At 40.8% G+C, this 20,997-nt stretch overlaps 1 long non-coding RNA gene across 2 annotated transcripts; it reads left to right on the top strand.

The window, feature by feature from the left end:
- The first annotated feature begins 1,786 nt into the window (after positions 1-1,786).
- LOC102154772 lies at positions 1,787-12,813 on the top strand. 2 transcript variants are annotated; one of them, XR_005369209.1, is made up of 3 exons: positions 1,787-1,933; positions 7,955-8,109; positions 12,086-12,813. It is a non-coding gene; the product is annotated as an uncharacterized LOC102154772 (long non-coding RNA). The 2 variants fall into 2 exon arrangements; XR_005369210.1 differs by lacking the exon at positions 1,787-1,933 and adding an exon at positions 7,554-7,606.
- Positions 12,814-20,997: the final 8,184 nt, after the last annotated feature.

Raw genomic sequence — 20,997 nt, 5'->3', positions numbered from 1 at the left:
CAAGGTTGGGTAAGGAAGAAAGACAGAAAGACAGGCACATCCGGTATTTTCCTTCCAGCGTATCACTCTTCCCTTGTGTCCCAAAGTGTCTCCTCCTACACTCCAACATCTAGGCCATTTGTTTGCTCCACAGCAGTTTACACCCAAAAGGTATAGTTAGGGAGGCAGATTATTTTCAGACCTGTTTTGAAATCTGGATATTCTGGTAGGTTGTCAGGTCCTCCCCCTCCACACCGCCCACCCTCTACCAGATGGGGGTGGGGGAAGGAGGAAAGGGTCGGGGAGCAAGAACTGCAATAGGCAAGAGGACTACACACTAGGTGAGGACTGGGTGTGGGGGATGAACCTAGATGCCAGGCTGGCTTCCTGGGTCTAAGCTCCAGCCATGATGAACCATGGTGACAAGGTAATATTTTAAAGCTATTAACTTGTGTTCTTCCTTTCTCTCTCTTCACCCTTCTCCATCCAATGTTTTCCTTTCTCTCTCTCTCTCTCCCTCAAACAAAAATCAGAAATATCATGAAGTCTCCCAGCTTTGGTTTCCAAAACTCTAACCCCAGTAAGATTAAGTGAAATACTCCTGAGTGAAACATCAAAAAAAAAAAAAGTGCATGGCTATTAAAAGTGCATTTGCCTCAACAACCAGTGGTTTCATAAAGTGGAGTTTCTTTTTTTCTCACACAGCAGGAAGTCCCGAGGTAGGGGTTTGTTCTTTGGGTTCAGTGGCTCTTTGAGTTCCTCAGCTCTGAGTTTTCTCTGCCTTCCCGTGTGGTGGCAGTAGGCCCCCTAATGTCCCATCCTCCTACAACCATTTCAACAGGGCAAGCAAGTTGGGTGCAACAAATTCTGTCAATGCCACGCCCTTACCCCCTTGGCATGTACTATGTTCATGGATGCTGGCCCAGCTTCAAACTGCTAGCGACCTACCCTCGACACACCCCTTGCTGAGGGTTCTCTGGTCCCTGGAACCTCTGTGAATGGCTCTCAAGCCATAGCTCATGGGAACGACTGAGTAATTCCTGCTCTTTGCCCTTGGGAAGGGGGGCTCACTTTGAAGACATGTTCTACATTGCTTCCCAGTGGGATTATGCCTCAGTTACCCATATGGGAACTTGCTTTGATAACTCATTTTTTATTGGCTTCTCGCCTTTCCTAGTGTCCCTTCCCCACTCCCCTACCAATGTTTCCTAGGAATGTCTCCCAAACTCCTGATGCTCAAATGCTTGTTTAGGAGTTGGCTTCTGAGGGAGTTCAAACTAGGATAAGAGGTGAGTGAGGACAGCACCTGAAGCTCTCTCTTCCTGCTGCCCTGGCCTGGGACTGGAGAGGTGGGATTCCTCCCTCCCCTACCAAGCCCTCTGCAGACACCCCTTATGCCTATTAGCCCAAAGTAGGTCACCTGGGCTCCCCTGTCTGGGAGGTCCCAGAGCCCGCACCTAATAGAAGGTGGGTGAGGGATTACAGCAGGGCTGGGCCTTGGCTGTTGCCAATATATCTGTTTGGATTCAGCTCAATGACAAGAAACTGGAAACTCCAAACAACAGTGGTTTATTTTTTACTTTTATTTTTTTTTTAAGATTTTATTTATTTATTCATGAGAGACACAGAGGGAGAGGCAGGGACATAGGCAGAGGGAGAAGCAGTCTGGGACTTGATCCCAGGACCCCAGGATCAGGACCTTAGCAAAAGGCAGATGCTCAACTACTGAGCCACCCAGACACCCCCACAACAGTGGTTTAAACAAGGTAGAAATGTATTTCTCTCTCACACACATAAAAACAGAGAGGCAGTGGCTGCCTGTTGGTTAAGGGGCCCGGTTTACTTGTTGCTCCACCAGGCGTGGCTTCCAATCTCAACATCACCACGTGGTTTTCTGCCGCAGGCACTGTCCTCTCAGAGGCATTCTTTCCTGTAATCCTCTTAATCCTGTGAGGTAAGAGCTGTTTTTCCCTCTGTTTTACAGGGGAGGACGTGGAGATAGGGAGAGGTTAAGTTACTTGCCTGCTACGAGGTGGCGTTCTGTATCCAAAGTTTATGCTTTGAAGCCATATTTTTAAGATAACATCTTCCTACCCAGGAACATGTTTATCTCTGCATTTATTTAAGTCTTCTTTAATTCCTTGTATGTCTTTTATTAAACCTATTACTGGGCTATCTATTTTGCTGAGGTTAATGGCATCATTTTGGAAATGAAGTTTTCTTGGTGGTTGGAGTATCTAACTCAAATTCATTTCTATTTATTTAATTTTTTTTAAAAAAATTTATTTACTCGTGAGATACACAAAGAGAGGGGCAGAGACACAGGCAGAGGGAGAAGCAGGCTCCATGCAGGAAACCTGTGGGGGACTCGATCCCAGGACTCCAAGATGACACCCTGAGCTGAAGGCAGATGCTTAACCGCTGAGCCACCCAGGTGTCCCAAATTCACTCTTTTGCATATTGACTTGTTGTCCAGCCGTCTTACTAAACATATTATAATTTGTCTGAAGAATCTTGAGTTTTCTAGTACATGTTTGTATCCTCTGAGTAACACCAGTTTTGTTTCTACCTTTTCTTTCTGAATGTCTGTCTGACTGTCCTCTCTCCTTCCTTACTCTCCCCTGCCTTCTTCCTTCCCTTCGTCCTTCTCTTACTGTGCTGGCTACAAGCCCTAAGCACAGAGGCGATAAGAGAGATTCTTTTTTTGTGGATACTGTTTGTCTGGTTAAAGAAATCTCTCTCCATTCCTGGTTTGCCAAGGGTTTTTTCACGAATGCTTTTTGTATGATTCTTGAGAATATATGATTTTTCTTTTTGAATCTATTCATGTAATGAATTGCATTTATAAAACAATGTTAGATGAAACTTGTATTTCAAAGAGAAACTGAACTTAACTTACAGTGTATTCTCTTTTCTACACATTGCTGGATTCACTTTACTTGTGTTTGGGATTTTGCACCTCTGCTCAGGCATAAGACTGTCATTTTTCCTTCTCGAACTGTCTATCTAGTTTATTTACCAAGGCTGAATGAATTGAGGAGTGTTTCTACCTTTTGTATTCCTTGGAAGTCTTTTATTAAACTTGAATTCTCTATTCCTTGAAAGCTTAGTAAAATTTTTCTGTAGGTATGGTGCTTTGTTTTATATTTTAGACATTGTCTATACTTCTTGTTTGTAAATAATTTCAGGTTATAAAAAAGTTGTAAGTACGCTACAAAGAGCTCCCATATATTCTCTACCCAGCTTTCTATCATATTCACCTTGTTATTCTCATTATTGTACAAACATATTTTTCTGACAACTTGAAAATATGTCGTAGATGTGAAGTTCTATTACTTCTTAGTATTTGAGCGTGTATTTCCTAAAAACAAAAGCATTCTCCTGCGGGATCATATACAACCAACAAAATAAATGAACAGATGCTGTGTTTTCATCTATCCACAGACCACATTCAGGTTTCACCGGCAGTCCCAATGATATCCTTTATTGCTCCAGAATCCAATCCAATATACCTAGTTGTTATATCTCTTAATTTTTTTTTCAATCTGGAACAGTTTGTCTGTCTTTCGTGACCTTGACACTTTTTAAAAGAACAGTCCGGTTACTTTGTAGATTGTGCTGAAATTTGGATTTGCCTGATGATCCTTCATAATTAGATTCAAGCTGTGTGTTGTTGGCAGAAAAACATCCACAAGCAGATGCTGTGTTTTTCTCAATATAACATATCGGAAAGCACATAATGTCAATTTGTTCCATTACTGGTGACATTAACTTTTATCATTTATTAAGCTAATGTCTCCCATGTTTTCCCACTGTTAAGTTAACTAGTAAGTATTTTGTACTATCAGGTAGTGAGTAATCAATGCCTATTTCGGTGAAGAGATACTTTATATAAATATCTTGTTCTCCATTCCACTTTGACCCATCTGTTTTAGAATTTATTGATGATTCTTGTCTGAATCATTTGTTACTTTTACGGTGGTTGTCAGTTGGTGATTTTCTAATTCTGGCATTCTTTCCACATTTATTTGTTGGCATACTGCTAAAAGGCAGAGCTTTACTTTCTCTCCCATTTGTTTGTTCATTTATTTGTATCACAGTAAACTCGTGGATTTTTATTTTACTCAATAAGTTATCATCTGATGCAATGGCTTACGTAAATCAAAGTTAATTTAGAGCACAAATTATTCCGTATTTGCTATTAGGGAGCCTATTAATACTGGCTTCTATGGTCTGTTGACATGCCCCCATAATTCTTTGAGCACTTCATTGCTTTTTGGTGCAATAGGATGTTCCAGACCCATTTCTAGTTTCTCTACCCCAACCCTGGAATCAGTCATTTCTCACAGAGAATGGAGAGGACAGAACTTTCCAGTGACGATAGGCATGTCCTCTGTGCATTGTGTTCCTTTTCTTCCCAGAGAACAGAATTACTGACCAATTTCAATTCCTTGAAACATGGAATCAGGGGATGGATTGTGAGGGTGAAGGGTGTCAGACTGAAAATGTATTTGTTTAATACATGAAGTGGAGGCACACATTTGGTGGGAATGCAGATTGGTATGCCTTGGAGGTAAATAAACTTTTTTTTTTTAATTTTTTATTTATTTATGATAGTCACAGAGAGAGAGAGAGAGAGAGAGGCAGAGACACAGGCAGAGGGAGAAGCAGGCTCCATGCACCGGGAGCCCGATGTGGGATTCGATCCTGGGTCTCCAGGATCACGCCCTGGGACAAAGGCAGGCGCCAAACCGCTGCGCCACCCAGGGATCCCTGGAGGTAAATAAACTTTAAATCTATTAAACATTGAGATGCACATGCCCTTTGGTATAATAATTTCACAACTAGGAATATAATGTGGCTTCCACTTATGCAAAGGACTTACATCCAAAGATATTCATTGTAGCATTGTTTAGAAAGAGTCTAGATGTCCATTACTAGGGTATTGGTAGAGAAAGAAGTGGAGTATTGGCAGATAAAAAAGAATGAGTTCATTATAAACCAAAAAAGAATGACTTCTAAGGTGAATTTTTTAACCACTCGTTCAAAAGTTATACAGAAAAACTATCCCTATACTTGTATATCCCAGGAAGGACATACAAGAAATGGTAATAGTGGGCAGCTGTGGGTAAACCACTTGGGGCAGCCCTTACTGCTGATACACCACACCAGCTCAGGAGTCCAGTAGATGAAATCTGCTTAGCATCACCTGTGATAAGAAATAATGCACAGCCCTTTGGCCCATATCTCTGTGTTCAGAAAATTACACCCTACTACCATGAAAAGAATTTAGAACAGTATGATTAGATTAAGTAAACAGGGTGGGAACTGGGTCTGAATGCCAGCTCCACTGCTCATAAATTGGGCAACCTTGGGCAAGTTACTGAACTTCTCTGTGATACAATGTTGTCTAGAAATTGTAAACAGAACATATTCAGAGGGTTGTAGGAGATTTGAGTGAGTAAATCTACGTAGGAAATCTAGTTTCTGGAACATAGTAATCAATAAAAAAAAGTGAGCTATTGTCCTAGTATGGTTAGGCCCAGCGAGGAAAGGAAAGCAGTCTTTAACTCTGAAGATCTTAAGACAAGGATACTTACTTTTCACTGTATATACACTAGTAATTTATTATTATGGTTGTTGTTAATATATCATGAGCATGATTTCCTCCAGGGGAAAAAGAATGTTCTGCTGAGATGAAAGAAAGAAAAGAAAGAACGAAGAAAGAAAGAAAGAAAGAAAGAAAGAAAGAAAGAAAGAAAGAAAGAAAGAAAGAAAGAAAGAAAGAAAGAAAGAAAGAAAGAAAAAGAAAAGAAAAAATCCAGTTCTGGTAGATCCAGATTAGCTCCCCAGCTCCACCCTAAGGTTCACTGTGGCAAATCATTCATTCGTGAGCATTAGGGTCAAGTTCCCCCTCCCCTCCATAGAACTGGTTAAACGCACCCAAATTTATCTTGCGTGTCACCTCCTTTTTAAAATTCTGTGTGAAAGTGCAATGTAAGTGATTAAATTTGACCTTTCTTAGTTATAACTACATCTGGCCACAGGGTTCGGAGATTTCATCCGGATGATCTTAATTGGATTTTGACTGCCCTGCACACTGCAATCCCATCTTCACAGCCCGCTTCAGACCTCAGCACTTCTCACCTGGTCTCCCTGTCTCTAGGCCTCTTTCCTCAACTCCATCCCTCACACTGATGAGCAAAATCCTTTCCACTCAAAAGTTTCATTGGCTTTCTCAACTGCATATAGAATTAAGTACTAATTAAAAGCAAAATAAAATAAATTGGGTTTTTGTTTGTTGCACTGGTAAGAATTAAAAAAGGAAAAAAGTGCCCATTTGGGTATTGATATTGAGAAACAAAAATTCTTGGACACTGTTAGTGAGATTAACCATCGCTTCCGGGGATAAATTGGGGAATATGGATCAGCATTTTAACATGCATGTCCTTTGCCTCAGCATCTCCCCTTCCGGGAATATAACTCAAAATAATTTAAGTACACAAAGACAGTTTTATGAGGCTTGAATGTAGTTTTAAATGGTAATGAAGGAGGATTGGTGACTTATTTATGATGTATTATGTAACAGAATACTATGCACCCATTAAAATGATTATACAGACATTTTTTGATGTGGAAAAATATCTAGTGTATAAAACAACGTGTGGCACATGGTAGATATTTGACAAATATTTATTGAATGAATGACTGTTTATAATAAGTAAAAAAGGTTAAAAAATGTATACATGCTATTTTTTGTTTTTAAAAAAATATGTGTATCTCTATGTTATATTAAATATATACATTAATCTGTCTCTCTTTTCTATCCATCTATTATCTCTGTCTATCTCGGCCTTACTACTGAAAATACCCTGGAAATATAGTGACAAATCAGTGGAGAATATTGTTGGGAGAAAGATTTTAGTTGTTTTTAAAGATTTTATTTTTTTATTTTTATTTTTTTAAGATTTTATTTATTTGAGATAGAGCACAAGCATGAGCAGGGATGGGGGGATGAGAGGCAGAGGGAGAGAGAGAAGCAAGCTCCCCACTGAGCAGGGAGCCTGACGGGACTCAATCCCAGGACCCCAGGATCATGACTTGCACTAAAGGCAGACACTTAACCGACTGAGCCACCTAGGTGTCCCTAAAGATTTTATTTTTAAGTAATCTCTATACCCAACATGGAGCTCAAAACCACGATACCAAGATCAAGAGTTGTGTGCTCTACCAGCTGAGCCAGCCTGTTGCCCTGAGAACAAGGTTTTCCCTTTCTACTGATTGGACTTTGATACGGCTTATGGCTTTTAAGTAACTGTGCATTAATTTTTAACTTATTTCAGTGGTGAAAAAACAAAACCATAGTTTGTGGAATTTATGAATAAATAGGACTTCATTTAGATGACAGAAGCATAAATTCCTATTATCTGTACGCAGATTAAGTTGACATTGTATTTCAAAATTCTTAAAAACGTACGTACCACCAGACAAGAAAAATACTTTTTTCAACAGAAGAGGAAAATACTTTTAAGATTCAAAAAACAAAAGAGCCAGTGTAGAGTCTCTGCAGAGAAAGGAGAGAGAGATTTAAATTCTACTCCTAGATGGAAGGGCCTCGAAAAAAATAGTAAGTTTAATTATATAGAAGAATTTAAAAAGTTATAATTCTTGCATAACTGAGTTTGTATTTAATATGATTGATTCTAAGATTTTAAAAGGAATGCATGAAAAAGATTGAAGAATATGTATCAAAATATTCACATAGTGAATTTAAAAAATTATCCATTTTATTTTATTTCTTTTCTAGAATGAATAAGAATTATCTTTGGACTTGAAAAAATAATAATTCGTTAGAAATGCTTCTGAGCATGACTTTTCCTGTTTTGCTTTTAATAACATACTGTAATTACGTCAGTGAAAAAAATTGACAATGATTTCCATAGAATGTGTTATGCTTTCATTGTTCTTTATTCAGTCACATGGCGATGAGGAGAGATGTCGGGTGGATGAAGGCCAAACCTGGAGGTGACTCAGAGCCCTAGAGTAAATTCTGATCTGACTTTCGTCACTCGTCACCCTTTTACTGTGTCCCTTGGAGCCACTTCCAGAAGGATTTACAACAATGACCTGGTAAGGCCTCCCAGTGTTCAGAATAGTGCCCTAAATCCAGCTTTCAAAATCTTTTGCATGCAGGTTCTCATGTCTTTCTCAGAGTATTATATATTCTGAAAACAGTAAAGTATTTAATTTACAGACGATGACATCAAGGGGATAGATTAAAAGTTGACCAAAGTCACTCAGGTGAGTTGTGAGACAATAGAGATCCAAATCCGGAATTTCCAGGCCCTGGGACACTCATCACTACAGGACAAATACACAAGCCACAGTAGTTTGTGGAGTGTCTCCGGTGATGAGGCATCTTGACAGGTGCTTGTTTCATGGGGTTCTTAATTTCCCCACAACCATGAAAGTCTGAGGGAGAATTATTATTGCCATTAAATGGATGATAAATGCAAGGCACCAAAAGCATTGGTGACTTCCTCATAGGCCATAGTTGGTGAAGGGCAGATCTCAGGTATGTACCTAGGACTTCGGGTTTTATGTCAAATGTTTTTGAACGGATTTTGGAAAACCTCTGAACATTAACATTATTCTTAAAATGATATCAACTGAAAGTCAGAATGGCAGTTCCCTCTGGGGTGGGAGTGAGGATTGACTGGAAATGGGCATGATGAACTCTTTAAGAAGGAAGTGTTCTCTATCTGGATCTGGATGCTAGTCCTATAGGTATATACGTATGTAAAAAGTCATTGAATTGTATACTTAAGATTTATTCATTTTCTCATCTGTAAAGTATATCTCAATAAGGTACTGTAAAAAATACCACTCATTGTCCTACCCGGATGCAACTATGTGATGGGTTCTTTTCTGCCTGTTTTGAAAACACTTTTCCATGTTGTTTCATAATGTGTATGTTTGTCACTTTAAAATGATGATGTTGACGTAGAAATATTTTCTTTTTACTTTCACTTTGATTCTTCTTCTTTTTTTTTTCCACTTTGATTCTTAGAGCCCTTCTGCAAGGTAGGAGGCCCAGCATTGTTTTCCTCATTTAGTAAATAAAGGGAAATAAGACTAAGAAATTGACTAATTTTATTTTTTTTATTTTTTTATTTTTAAAAGGAGCTTTTATTTTTTTTAATTTATTTATTTATTAGCGCACACAAAAGCATGAGCTGAGGGCTGAGGGGAGGGGTAGAGGGAGAGGGATAAGTAGGCTCCCCATAGAGCAGGAAGCCCAACACAGGGCTCGATCCCAGGACCCTGGGATCATGATCTGAACCAAAGGCAGATGCTTAACTGACTGAGCCACTCAGGTGCCCCAGAAATTAACTAATTTTACTCAACTTGTGATTTGTTTTCAATCTGTTTCCAAAAAATATTAGAGGTGGCAGTTAAGGGGTTTGTCCAAAGCCATGAAGAAGTAGGGACAGAACTAAGATGAGCTTTGGCTTTGGTACTCATTTCTCTGGGCCACAGGCTCCCATAGCTACCTTCCATCTGTGCATCTGACAGGGGTTTGTACTGGGGGCTCAGTTCAACTGTCTGCATGCCACCCGGACATCAAACTAGCTTCTGATTCTAAATTTAAGGAGAGAAGATAAGAAAAGAATATGCAACACAGTTGCATGTCTAAGATTCCGTCCACCTTTTCAAAATTACATAAGCTATACATTTTAATTGTGGAAGAATCAGGAATAGAGATTAGCCAAAAATTCAAATAATCATAAAAACAGCATTGCTCAGGGATGCCTGGGTGGCTCAGCGGTTGAGCCTCTGCCTTTGGCTCAGGGCGTGATCACGGGTTCAGGATCGAATCCTGCATCAGGCTCCCTGAGAGAAGCCTGCTTCTCCCTTTGCCTGTAGGTCTCTGTGTCTCTCATGAATAAATAAATGAAATCTTAAAAAAAAAAAAAAGCCTTAAAAAAAAAAAAAAGCACTGCTCAGACATAACTACGGTTAATATTTTGGCATGCATCCTTTCAGACTTTTCTCTTTGTTGTTGTATATACTGTTTTATTTTCTTTAGCTTAGCAGCCTATCAGCAACATTGATCTGTATTTATAAACATCAATCTGTATCACCCTTTCAATGACTACACAGTTCTCATGATGTGACTACATATTTCTCATGATGTAACTGGCCCTCTATTTTGAGCAGTATAGATTGTTTCTAATTTTTCTCTATTACAAATAACGCTTCTTTCTAATACTCTTATATGTACATATTTTTCCTGTTCGATTATATTCTTAGAAGGCATTTCTAGAAATAGAATAGCCTGAATCAAAGTTCTAGTTTTGGGATGCCCGGGTGGCTCAGCGGTTTAGAGCCTGCCTTTGGTTCAGGGCATGATCCTGGAGACTGGGGATCGAGTCCCATGTCGGGCTCCCTGCATGGAGCCTGCTTCTGCCTCTGCCTGTGTCTCTGCCTCTCTCTCTGTGTCTCTTGGGAATAAATAAATAAGATTTAAAAAAAAAAAGTTCTAGTTTAAATTTTTTTAACATTTTAAAATTACGCTAAGCATATTATATCAATAAAGACAATTCATGAAATCAAGTCATTTAATTCCACCACTGTAACAAAATTTTCTGATTTTTCCTTTTTAAGTCTTTTCTTTTTTTTTTTAATTTATTTATTTATGATAGTCACACAGAGATAGAGAGAGAGGCAGAGACATAGGCAGAGGGAGAAGCAGGCTCCATGCACCGGAAGCCTGACATGGGATTCGATCCCGGGTCTTCAGGATCGCGCCCTGGGCCAAAGGCAGGCGCTAAACCGCTGCGCCACCCAGGGATCCCTTAAGTCTTTTCTATAAACATAAATTATTTATGTAGTTACAACATGCTTACTGTTTTGCCTTTTTTATTATAACTTTTTTTTTAAGTAATCTCTAATACTCAACATGAGGCTCATACTCATCACCCTGAGATGAAGACTCTCATGTTCTACTGACTCATCCAGCCAGGCGCTCTCCTGTTATAAGTTTATTATAACTTATTAGCATCTACTTTTTATAATTTTCATATTTCATAATTGTATGCTAGTTTATCACCCTTAAACACTATTTAACAATTCCTTATTGTTGGGCATTCAGATTGTTTTCAATTCTTCAATCTTATGGTATAAAAAAATATCTGGTGCATTAAGCTTTTTCTTTTTGAGAGTTATTTCCTTATGTGTAATTTCTCCAAAGTGATCTTACTGGGTTCAGTGACATTATTTTTAGATCATAATGCATTCTACTAAATAATCCAAAGAAATGAGCCCACTTTCCAAAATATCAACAGCGCTAACCCCATACCCTACCTGGCCGTCTTTTCACTGACATGCTTTGTTGTAAGGATTCTTCTCTGCCCCACCCTTGGTGGTGCCATATTATGGTATCCTACCCCTATTCTTTTTTTTTTTTTTAGGATGATGTGTAAATTTTTTTTAAAGATTGTATTTATTTATTCATGAGAGACAGAGAGAGAGAGAGAGAGAGAGAGAGAGAGAGAGAGGCAGAGACACAGGCAGAGGGAGAAGCAGGCTCCATGCAGGGAGCCCGACATGGGACTCGATCCTGGGACTCCAGGACCACACCCCGGGCTGACGGCGGTGCTAAACCGCTAAGCCACCGGGGCTGCATTCCTACCCTTATTCTTATCACAAATCCAATCCCAAACTCAAAAATAGTCATGAACTCACATCTTGCCTCTATGGCCCCTACTTTGCAAAAAAGATAAAAATCATTTAAAAGTTTTCAAAATGCAGTCTTGACTAGGAGTGTAGTAGGTGTTATGTATTTGCTGATAGTTTATTTATATGGTAGTCTGCACACACCCCCTCACTTATCTGTGGAAGATACATTCTAAGACTCCTAGTAGATGCCTGAAACCATGGGTAGTACTGCACCCTAAATATATTATGTTTTTCCTATGTATACACATCTATGACAAAGTTTAATTTATAAATTAGGCACAGTAAGAGCTTAATAACCACAGTAATAAAATAGAACAAGTAAAATACTATGGTCTAAGTTATGTGAATATGGTTTTTCTCACAGAACATTAGGCCGTACTCTTCTTATGATGATGTGAAATGATAAAATGCCTCCATGATGAGGTGAAGTGAGGTGAATGACCAGGCACTGTGACGTAGCATCAGGCTACCATATACATCAGAAGGAGGATCATCAGCTTCCTGACCACAGCTGACCCTAGGTCACTGAAATCTCGGACAGCAAACCGCAGATAAGGGGGACTGTGGTATTATAGGTTTGGTTTGTCATAGACATCATTCTGTCGATTGTCTGTGTTTTGCCGTGGTGGTGGTTTACAGGGCAGAGAAATATGCCTTACTTTTTATTTTGTTTCTGTTTATTGTAAAAGTGATGTGTGCAATATAGAAGACACAGCAAAGCTAATATCCATCATTTAATAGTTTTATAGAAGTAGTTCAATAGATTATTGAGAGAGTCCCCAGTCTCCTGAAGACAGAGGAGAGGAGGTGCTCAAGTGTTCTCTTTCTCCTCTTTCTCAACAGACATCCTCAACCTGCCCTAGTGTCATGGATTTAACGATAGTATACAGATGTTAATACTTCTTTAATAAAGGGATAAACACTATAGCAACCCTTTCGTGAGGTACCATTCCTCTTTAAAGGATTATTCACTGCCTTGATTTTCTCTCCTGGGTTTATGTATTTTTTTTCCCATATTGGTTGTCTCTCAGATTAGCAAAACTTATTTCTTCCAGTTTTCTTTTAAGATTTTATTTATTCATGAGAGACGCACAGAGGGAAGCAGAGACATAGGCAGAAGGAGAAGCAGGCTCCTCGCAGGGGGCCCGAGGTGGGACTCGATCCCGGGACCCCAGGATCACACCCTGAGCCGAAGGCAGATGCTCAACCACTGAGCCACCCAGGTGCCTCATCATGTCTTCCAGTTTTCTAAGAGTTATCTCTGTGAAAGACAAGGAAGACATTGGTATTAGGTATCTATCACTGCAGAATTAATTACTCTAGGGCAGCCCTGGTGGCGCAGTGGTTTAGCACCGCCTTCAGCCCGGGGTATGATCCTGAAGATCCGGGATCAAGTCCCACATCAGGCTCCTGGCATGGAGCCTGCTTCTCCCTCTGCCTGTGTCTCTGCCCTCCTCTCTCTGTCTCTATGAATAAATAAATAAATAATCTTAAAAAAAAAGAATTAATTACTCCAAAATGTAGTACCTTAAGACAACAATGTTTATTATCTCATACGGTTTCTGAGAGTCACGCTTCCAGGAGTGGACACACAGTGGTACCCAGAGTCTCTTGTGAGGTTGCCTTCAAGCTGTTGGCTAGAGTTGCAATCATCCTTGGGCTTGACCGTGGTTGGAGAACCTGCTTCCGAGTCTACTCATGAAGTTGTTGGCAGCCCTCAGTTCCTCACCAGCTTTACTTCTTCACCAGGTGGGCCTCTCTGTAGGAGTGCTCATTTTGTGGTAGTTTGCTTCCTTCCCCCAGGGCAAGTGATCTGAAGGTGGGGTGAGGTGGTGCAGAGTATCCAGACAGAAGTTACCATCTTTTACAAACTAATCTTGGAGGTGACATACCATCTTTTCTGCTGCATGCTTTCAATCACACTAGACCAAGGGGAGTACAAAGTGGAGGAAGACTACCTACGGGTGCGAATACCAGGAGGCAGAGTCACTGGGGGTATCTTGGAGGCTGGCAAGGACAGCATCTAACCACCACTTCCTGTCTCGTGCCTCCTGAAGGTCAATAGAAACAGGGGAATGTGGGCAGTCCGGGTGGCCCAGCGTTTTAGCGCCACCTTCAGCCCAGGGCGTGACCCTGGAGACCCGGGATCAAGTCCCACATTGGGCTCCCTGCATGGAGCCTGCTTCTCCCTCTGCCTGTCTCTCTCTCTCTCTCTCTTTGTCTCTCATGAATAAATAAATAAAATCTTTTTTTAAAAAAAGGGATATGAGGTAAAACCTTAAAAAAAGAAAGAAAAGGGGGAACACAATTTTATTTTTAAACAATAAGCTTCCTACTCAGTCACTCTGGGAATTATGAACTTACCCATGGTTTGCCAAGCCCTGTGTGGTTTATAGAGGCACATATTGCTGGGAATGGAAGTTCCCTTGCTGTTTTGGTGATATTTAATTGGCATTTTGCCACATTTTTTGTTGCGCTTATCTGACCCGGGGACGTTGTCTACAACACACTGTTGGTATTAGTTACTTCATTATAGGTTTCTATTTCCCTTGGGCAGTAGCGGACATTATACATGTTCCTCTCTCTCTCTCTTTTTTAAAGATTTTATTTACTTATGAGAGACACACAGAGAGGTAGAGACACAGGCTCCATGCAGGGAGACCAACGTGGGACTCGATCCTGCGTCTCCAGGATCATGACCCAGGGCTTAAGGCGGCGCTAAACCGCTGAGCCACCCGGGCTGCCCTCCTCTAACTCTCTACTTATAAGATTACTGGTGTGGGTTTTGTTTTTGTTTTTACATTTTATCTTTTTTTTCCCCCTGAAGATAATGTCAGAAACACGTTAACAAGCACTAACATTATTAATAATGACATCTTTTCATAGGGTATTTGTTTTACTGGGGCCTCAAATTCACACACTCCAGCGTGTATTAGAAAAGAAATACACATAATATTGTGAGCATGTGCATGACTATCAAAATGCAGCTGTAGAATTTACTCTTAAATATTCCTGTGCCTAAATAACTGCTTCTATTAGGTAACCTACAGTGTGACTTAAAAATCTGTGGATGAAAAGTATTCTCAGTTAATATTTTATAAACAAGGATGAAAGAACATGGAAAAAATATTAACACTTTTATTTGCACCTTGTATCCTGCGGTCCTAGGATTCTGTTTCTTATAAAGGATACAAATGCCCTTGAATAAAGGATATTAACGATGATAGTCATAATGCTAGCTTGGATTAGAAAGTAATCGTAAGGGACGCCTGGATGGCTCAGTAGTTGAGCACCTGCCTTTGGCTCAGGGTGTGATCCCAGTTCCTGTGATCGAGTCCCACCTCGGGCTCTCCACAGGGAGCCTGCTTCTCCCTCTGCCTATGTCTCTGCCTCTCTCTGTGTGTCTCTCAGGAATAAATAAATAAAATATTTTTTTAAATAAAATATTTTTTTAAAAAAAGGTAATCCTAAATAGAAACTGACACTTTATTTGCTTAATGGTATAGTTTTCTCTTCTTTTGCTTACTATAATTTTGAACAATTCAAGTATTACTGCATAACATCCGAGGAAATAACACCCTCTGTTGCAGGACTCAAGGGTTTCCTTTCTGGGACTTTAGGTAAATGGAGAGATAGCTGCTGGGGTTTTTTGTTTTGTTTACCCCCCCAGACAATCAGCTGTCCTTATTCTGGGTCCTGTCTTATAGCCAAGAGTGTGCTGCTGTCGGCACGAGAATGTCTCGTAAGATAGTCCCACTCTGAAATCTGAAACAGCCACACTCATCATTGACGTTTGACCTCTCTTCTACTCTCCCATTCCTACTTACCCCATTAATATTAATAACTTGAACTATCCTCTGCCCCGTTAAGTCTTCCAAGGTTGGTGGGGGGACACCTGCTGGCCTTTTGCTTTGGTCTTCTTTGTCCTCCACATCCAGTCACCAGCCCATCTGAGTTCAACTCAGATCATCATTCCCTCTGCCCACAGCCTCCATTGTAATGCAACCACCTGCATACAGTGTTCCCACCATGGAACTTTCCTCCAACTCCAGACTCAGTCTGCCCCTCATGATGGCACAGATGACACAGTTTATGCCTGTGGTCCAGCTATCATAGTGCCCATGTCCTCACGATGATAGACACACAGCTCAGAGCTGTTTCCTGTGTATCCTCTCCCACGGACTAAACCGTGCTGAGGGGAAGAACAGTGGCAGGGACTGTGGCAGACACCTTGTATACACTAGTGATGCTCAACCAGGGGTGATTTGCCCCCTAGGGGAGAACTGGCAATATTTGGAGATACTTTTGGTTGTCTAAACTGGAGGGATGATACCGGTACAATGTGGGGAAACAGGCCCTACCATAAAGAATGGTGAGGTTTTTTTTTTTTTTTAAGATTTTATTTATTTATTCGTGAGAGACACACAGAGAGAGAGGCAGAGACACAGGCAGAGGGAGAAGTGGGCTCCATGCAGGGAGCCCAAACGTGGGACTTGATCCTGGGTCTCCAGGATCAGGCCCCTGCCCGAAGGTGGTGCTAAACTGCTGAGCCACCAGGGCTTGCCCAAGGGTGAGGTTTAAAAAAAAAAAGAATAGTAGATTCAAATGGCAGTAGTGCCAAGGTTGAGAAACCCTCATAGATGGTCTCGTTTAGTCCTCACAAAAGCCCTAGAAGATTATTATGATCTTCCTTTTCTACATAAGGAGTCTCTTCTTTTCCTCAGCTCTCTTTTCCAGGAACTGAATCTGAGAAGAGTTATTTGTCCCAGTTCCACCTTGTGGTGGAATGAGTTTGTACTCCAGTCTCTCAGCTTAGAAAATCTAGGGCCTTTTTTCTACCCTCTCCTGTGGGGAACAGGTCTCCACTGACTGCCAATCCAAAACCACCAGGGCAGGACTGGGAGGGCTCAGGCCAATGTTTTTTTGTTTTTAATAATTTTAAATTTATTTATTCATGAGAGACACGCAGAGAGGGGCAGAGACAGAGGCAGAGGGAGAAGCAGGCTCCCTGGGTGAGCCCGATGCAGGATCATAACCTGAGCCAAAGGCAGACGCTCAACCACTGGGCCACCCAGGTGCCCCAGGCCAGTGTTTGTTAGGTCATACATGAAATTAGTGGTGGTCTGGGACCAGTAAAATATAATAATTATCAAAATAATAGAAGACAAAACAGATCAGAAAACATGTAGAATTACTACTTTGTGAAACTTTAGTTTCAGATGTATGCTGGGGGTTATGGCTACTACTGTACCTTCATGTAAAATTTCTTTTTTAAAAAAGATTTTATTTATTCATTTGAGGCAGAGAGATACAGAGAGCGTGAGCAGGGGGAGAGGCAGAGGGAGAGACAGACTTCCTGCTGAGCTGGGGTGGGGGGCAGGGGCGATCCCAGGACCCGGAGATCCTGACTAGAGCCAAAGGCAGATGCTTAACCATCTGAGCCATCCAGGCACCCCCTAACGTAAAATTTCTTAGTAAGATTTGCCATGACAATGTTGGACAAACCTGCTCTATATAGTTGCTGAGTTGAAGTGTAATCTATTAAGAAACCCTTAGTCATGAGCCCCAAGGATGATCATGTATATGTGTGTGTGTGTGTGTGTGTGTGTGTGTGTGTGTATGATTTTCTATATCCTGAGGTCAATTTAGTTCAAGCCATGGAAGCTAGGAAGGAAAAGGTGTAGTTGAGTTATGTACTGGAGCCAGTCCTAGATCTCATTCATTCACCACCTATCTCTCAAGCATGTGCTTCTTGGGCCTGTTCTAGGCAGTAAAGGGTTAGTGGGAAACAGAACAGTTAAGCTCAAATGGAGCTCATATTCTGGTGGGGGGTGGGGGGTCAACAGTCAGATAGGGTGACAGAGTGGAAAGTCCCTGCCTGTGAGAGACTGTGGCCCCTTTCAGGGCTGCTGTCTTCACGAGCCCTTCCTCCCACAGCAGTCCAGCCAGCCGGCCCATTCACAGGCTGCCCTGGGTTTTTAAGGGTTCCAATTCATATCTCCCTTCAGAATCAATGCAGTGATCAACCTCGACACACACAGAACTCAGAAACAGGAAAAAATAAAGAAAAGGGCTGGGGGTGAGAGAGAGATCAAGTAATATAATCCCCAAAACTTTCTATTTACTAGAGTTTTTAAAATACTGTTAAGATGCTTCAGAACTGCCATTAGATGTTAAGTCATAGACCTTTTAGCCCTCTAGTTAAAAATATTATACATTTGGGATGCCTGGGTGGCTCAGTGGTTGAGCATCTGCCTTCAGCCCAGGGCGTGATCCTGGAGACCTGGGATCAAGTCCCACATCGAGCTCCCTGCATGGAGCCTGCTTTTCCCTCTGTCTGTGTCTCTGCCTCTCTCTCTCTCTCTCTGTCTCTCATGAATAAATAAATTTTAAAAAACTTAAAAAAATATTATACATTCAAACCGTTTGTCCTTTCTCCTGTGAAGTTTTTTTTTATTTTGGTTTGGTTTGGTTTTGGGTGCTTGAATTTCTTTATAGCTTTTTGGGCATCCATCTCACATTGATAGATGATGACTCCTCCTGAACAACGGATTCTGTATGTAGGAATAAATGCACTATGAATTATTGATATGGAGTCAATAAATAATCAGAGCGGAGCTTCCTTTGTTGCTATGATACAGTAACACTGTGATATACATGTACTGTTTTTTTTTTTTTTATTTATTTATTTTTTTTTATATGTACTGTTACATTAGAGATATTTTTTGCAATTTTACGAGATGTCATATACATACATGAACTGCATCTGTCTAGGGCTGAATGTGTCTGTTTTGTGAAGTGAGTTGAATTTTTAACCAATGGCTGGTGAAGACACTGCCAAGCATGAACCTCTAAAGTTAGGTGCAAATGGTCTTTAGGCTCTGGGAGCACATGGCTGTGTGTGGTGCTCGAACAGGTAACTGGCTCCGATTTTATTCTTATCTTTGGCGAATGGTTAATCAGAACCATTTGGCTGTGGGCTAGGAATAGAGGCTCCAAAAGAGAGCAAGAGACAGTTCCTGCCCCCTCGGGGCTTGTCAGAAGAAGACAGGAAAACTAGCACTTAACTAGCAATTACAATACTGTGAGAGGTAAGGGTGTGATGGGGTAGAGACAGGAAGCTCAGGATGTCTAACTCAGAAATGTATTTTTAGGGGGAAAATGTAAATTATAGACAAAGGATAATTGAAGGCAAAAAGAAGTAGTTAAGAAGTGGGGGAGGTTAAGTTAAAGTAGGGAGAGACCATGGAAAGGCAGGGCATGTACAGCCGCTTTGCCAGACTTCAGGGGGGTTTTATTTAGCATCTCTAGCATCTTCTTCGCTACAGATCAGAGTCCTGGGACAATCACACAGTGATTTATTTTCTTCTAAAATTTAGTTAACCACTGTAGTACAAGGTCCTTTCAATGAGCACGAAATGTAAGGACTTTCAAAAAAATTCCTAACAAAGTCTAAGGACTTTTATGGCTTACAAGTCTTCCAACTAGAGTATTTGTTGCTGTATAGGAACAAGTTGGTAATAATAGTTAACGTGGCATTCTAGGAGAAATTATTCTTGAAATTCACCAGCCTGTTTTAGTAATTTATTGCAGGGTTTATTTTCTTTGGGTTATCTTAAATATTGCTCTGCATTTTGATTTTGGGATTTGTTTTCTGGAGGGCATGGAGAAAATAGTGAAAAATCAACCCATGACAAATAGTGAAAAATGGGTTATTTTTTTTTAAAAGGGGTTATTTTTAAATTTCCTTCTTTTTTAAAATATGTTATTTATTTATTTATGAGAGACAGAAGAGAGAGAGAGAGAGAGAAAGAGAGAGGCAGAGACACAGGCAGAGGAAGAAGCAGGCTCCATGCAGGGAGTCCAATGTGGGACTCGATCTCAGGACCCCAGGATCACGCCCTGGGCTGAAGGCAAGGGCTAAACCGCTGAGCCACCCAGGGATCCCCCCTATTTTTAAATTTTCTGTTGGAAACCTAGAAAGTCTCCTAAAGTCTAAGAATTGTTTGGAAGGTGCATTTCATCCTGATTTCTCTTGAGGGGCACTTCGTTTTCTAGTCTGTAGGAAATCACTGGAGCCCCAGGAGAGTCAGAACAATCTAAAAGAGGCCTCAAAAGACAACCTGGGAATCATAGTATTGACTTCCAGAGTGAGTGGTCAAGGATGTGGCTGTGAATGGAAAACAAAATTGAGTCCTCCTGCCAGCAGTGTACATCGTATCTGGGTTCTCTGTGGTCTAAGCCCCTGGGCAGCAAACATTTCTTCATCTCCCCAAGAGTTGACTAGGAAATCTGCCTGTAAGAATTTCTCTCACCCCCAGCTCAGCTTTGTGAAGCCGAGGGCTCTCCAAGACTCCAGTGTTTACTTAATTCAGGTCACTGTGTGCCAAACACTTTCATTATCATTCTGTTAACCCCGTGAGATGGATAGTACCATGACTGTTTTATACATGTGACATCATGCAAGTGTGATGAGGGGAACACAGAGAGGTAAGAGTAGAAGAGAACATTTCAAAGAGGTGACAGGAAATGATGACATGATCAAATTGAAGAATTTCCGAAGAAGAAAAATAAGAGGCATGAGTTTCTTTCTTTTTTCTTTTTCTTTTTTTTTTAAAGATTGATTGATTGATTCACGAGAGACACAGAGAGAGGGTCAGAGGGAGAGGCAGGCTCCCTTCAGGGAGCCTGATGCAGGACTCGATCCCGGGTCCTGGGGATCACTCCCTGAGCTGAAGGCAGATCCTCAACTACTAAGCCACCCAGGCATCCCATGATTTTCTTCTTAAAGTAGTTTTTCAGCTAGGAGCCTTCTCATGCCTCAGCCTTTTCTTTTTCTTAAAAACAGTTTTATTAAGATATAATTTACACACCATTCAATAAAATTTTCAATTTTAATGTGGCATATTCTTTCTTTGGGCTGGGTGAACAGAGGGTCATAAGAGAGGGGCATATGTTTTCTTCAATCCTTTACTTTCAGGCCAACTGAGTGTTCTCACCAGCATCCGTCTTAAAATGGAAATGCCATCAGGAAGAGGTATCTATCTGTCTAAAACAGACCTGGGTCCAACATCTAGGACAGTACCTAGCAAGAACAGAGCAAATGGCCAACGCACATTCATAATAATTGTACCATTTTTAATTTGAGCCTGTTTATTAAAAGGAATGGGGTTAATTTCCATCCTGGATTTAGTTCATCCCTGAAAATGAACATGTGTTCACAATCTCTGGGTTCTTCTCACTGCTCCTTCTTCCTTCCATTCATTTCAGGTTGAA

Source organism: Canis lupus, chromosome 14 (assembly GCF_011100685.1).
Source record: "Canis lupus familiaris isolate Mischka breed German Shepherd chromosome 14, alternate assembly UU_Cfam_GSD_1.0, whole genome shotgun sequence".
NCBI lineage: Eukaryota > Metazoa > Chordata > Mammalia > Carnivora > Canidae > Canis > Canis lupus.
This window is presented reverse-complemented; position numbering and strand designations above follow the sequence as displayed.